This window comes from Ammodytes marinus (genome assembly GCF_949987685.1).
Source record: "Ammodytes marinus genome assembly, chromosome: 17".
NCBI lineage: Eukaryota > Metazoa > Chordata > Actinopteri > Uranoscopiformes > Ammodytidae > Ammodytes > Ammodytes marinus.
In genome coordinates this window covers 227501-230000 of record NC_137221.1, presented here as the reverse complement: position 1 = coordinate 230000, position 2500 = coordinate 227501, and the positions used below count along the sequence as shown (strand labels likewise).

Below are 2500 nucleotides of genomic sequence, written 5' to 3'. Positions count from 1 at the left end.
CCTGAGATTTCTTCAATTTTTTTTAATCCCGGTAAAGGGTTTTTACTGGGAGTTTTTTCTCAGCCGAGCTAAGGGTGTAAGGGCAGTGTGTCATATTGTATCATATTGTATGAAATGTAAAGCCCACTGAGACAAATGTATTTGTGATTTTGGGCTATACAAATAAAACTGATTTGATTTGATTTGATTTGATAGTGTTTTTCAGTATTTAGGAGAGAGACAGGAGTAACTCACCAGCACTCTGTTGTCCAGTTTGTCCCCTTTCACCTCCAGCTGGACTCTGAGTCTCAAGGTGAACTTCACCCTCCGGCCGACTGCATCCCGAACACTCTCTACACACAGACAGACAGACAGACAGACAGACAGACAGACAGACAGACAGACAGACAGACAGACAGACAGACAGACAGACAGACAGACAGACAGACAAGACAGACAGACAGACAGACAGACAGACAGACAGACAGACAGACAGACAGACAGACAAGACAGACAGACAGACAGACAAACACACACACACACACACACACACACACACACACAGACAGACACACAGACACACCAATGTGAATAAAAAATGTAAATCACGTAAGCACATTAGGAACATATGTTGACTTTTCTTTGCATATTGTTTGAATTTTTTTTTCTCATAATCATAAACACACACAGAGACAGACAGACAGACAGACAGACAGACAGACAGACAGACACACACACACACACACACACACACACACACACACACACACACAGAGACACACACCTGACTATTAACACAACAACAGCTGGGCGGATCAGATTTCAACATGTTTCACAATGAGATTAGACAGACCACAAAGGTGATGAGAGAAAGATAAATGAAGTGATTTAACTTTTAAAGGTGCAGTCAGTGATTCTGTAACGACCAAAACTAGTATGTAAACAAAGGATACGTAAACAAAAGGGGGGGGGCCCACCGTAGCTATAGCAACAGGCCCGTTTACAGAGCCTAGGCTGTGTGTTAACAATGGGGCATTTTGTTTTTATTGACAAAGCTTCTGTATTAGAGTCATGTTACATGTGTTCTCCTTTTCTTTTCAATATCTTACAAAGGTCAGATTGTAAGAGTCACACCCCTGTCTATGTGTGTGTGTGTGTGTGTGTGTGTGTGTGTGTGTGTGTGTGTGTGTGTGTGTCTGTGTGTGTGTGTGAATTAAACCCATTCACACACACACACACACACACACACACACACACACACACACACACACACACACACACACACACACACACACACACACACACACACACACACACACACACACACACACACACACACACAGACAGGGGTGTGTCTGACTCACAGCCCCGTGCTTTATGTTACGGTGTCTGCAGACCAATGTTACGCTGTAGTTAGTACATGTGTGTGTGTGTGTGTGTGTGTGTGTGTGTGTGTGTGTGTGTGTGTGTGCGTGCGTGCGTGTGCGTGTGTGTGTGTGTGTGAAGTGATTTTGACAACAAGCATTGTTTTGGGGCGACTGTGTCTCAGGTGGTAGAGCGGGTCGGCCGATGATCGAAGGGTTGGAGGTTCGATCCCCGCCCTGCCACCTGTGTCATGGCTGTTGTGTCCTTGGGCAAGACACTTCACCCACCTTGCCTCGTGTGAATGTCGATAGTTAGCCTGCTGCTATCGGTGTATGAATGTGTGTGTGAATGGTAACGTGTGAATGGGAACAGGTCTCCCTTGAAAAAGAGTCTTCGGTCTCAATGGGATTTACCTGTATAAATAAAGGTTAAAAAAAAAAAGCGTTCTCCAGAATCACTGACTTACACCTTATACTGAGTAATAACTAAATTGCACTAAAAACTACAAAAATGGAGGTGTTCTAATCTCTTCTTCTTCTTCTACACAATTTTAACCGGTAGCGTAGCCTCTAGTTACAAAGTCAGCACAGACATCCTGCAATTAGTGACATGCTGGACATAAAGTCAACACTGTCTGCCACTTTCCCTAGAAAAATACTGCAGTCATTTACAGTCAGTGTGTGTGTGTGTGTGTGTGTGTGTGTGTGTATGTGTGTGTGTGGCTTACTTGTACAGGCAAATATATCTTTGTGAGGACCAGTTTAAGGTTAGGGTTGGAGGCTAGAGAATGCATTATGTCAATGAGTGTCCTCACAAGTATAGCCATACAAACGTGTGTGTGTGTGTGTGTGTGTGTGTGCTCACAAGTAACCATACAAACGTGTGTGTGTGTGTGTGTGTGTGTGTGTGTGTGTGTGTGTGTGTGTGTGTGTGTGTGTGTGTGTGTGTGTGTGTGTGTGTGTGTGTGTGTGTGTGTGTGTGTGTGTCTCGGTCTGTGTGTGTGTGTGTGTGTGTGTGTGTGTGTGTGTGTGTGTGTGTGCGCTGATAACATCTCACAACCCAAAAGGAATTTCTCGGGCCACGCCCCTCTCCCGAAGCCTTCAGATAAGGAAGTGGTTTGGGAGAAACGCTCAGGTAGCAAGCCTAGCCCTCAAGG

At 44.8% G+C, this 2500-nt stretch overlaps 1 protein-coding gene across 1 annotated transcript in view; it reads right to left on the bottom strand.

Annotated features, from left to right (window-relative positions):
• LOC307264623 (collagen alpha-1(XIV) chain-like) overlaps positions 1-2500 on the bottom strand; it is a gene marked incomplete at its 5' end in the record, with an annotated part of 42723 nt that overhangs the window by 39627 nt on the left and 596 nt on the right.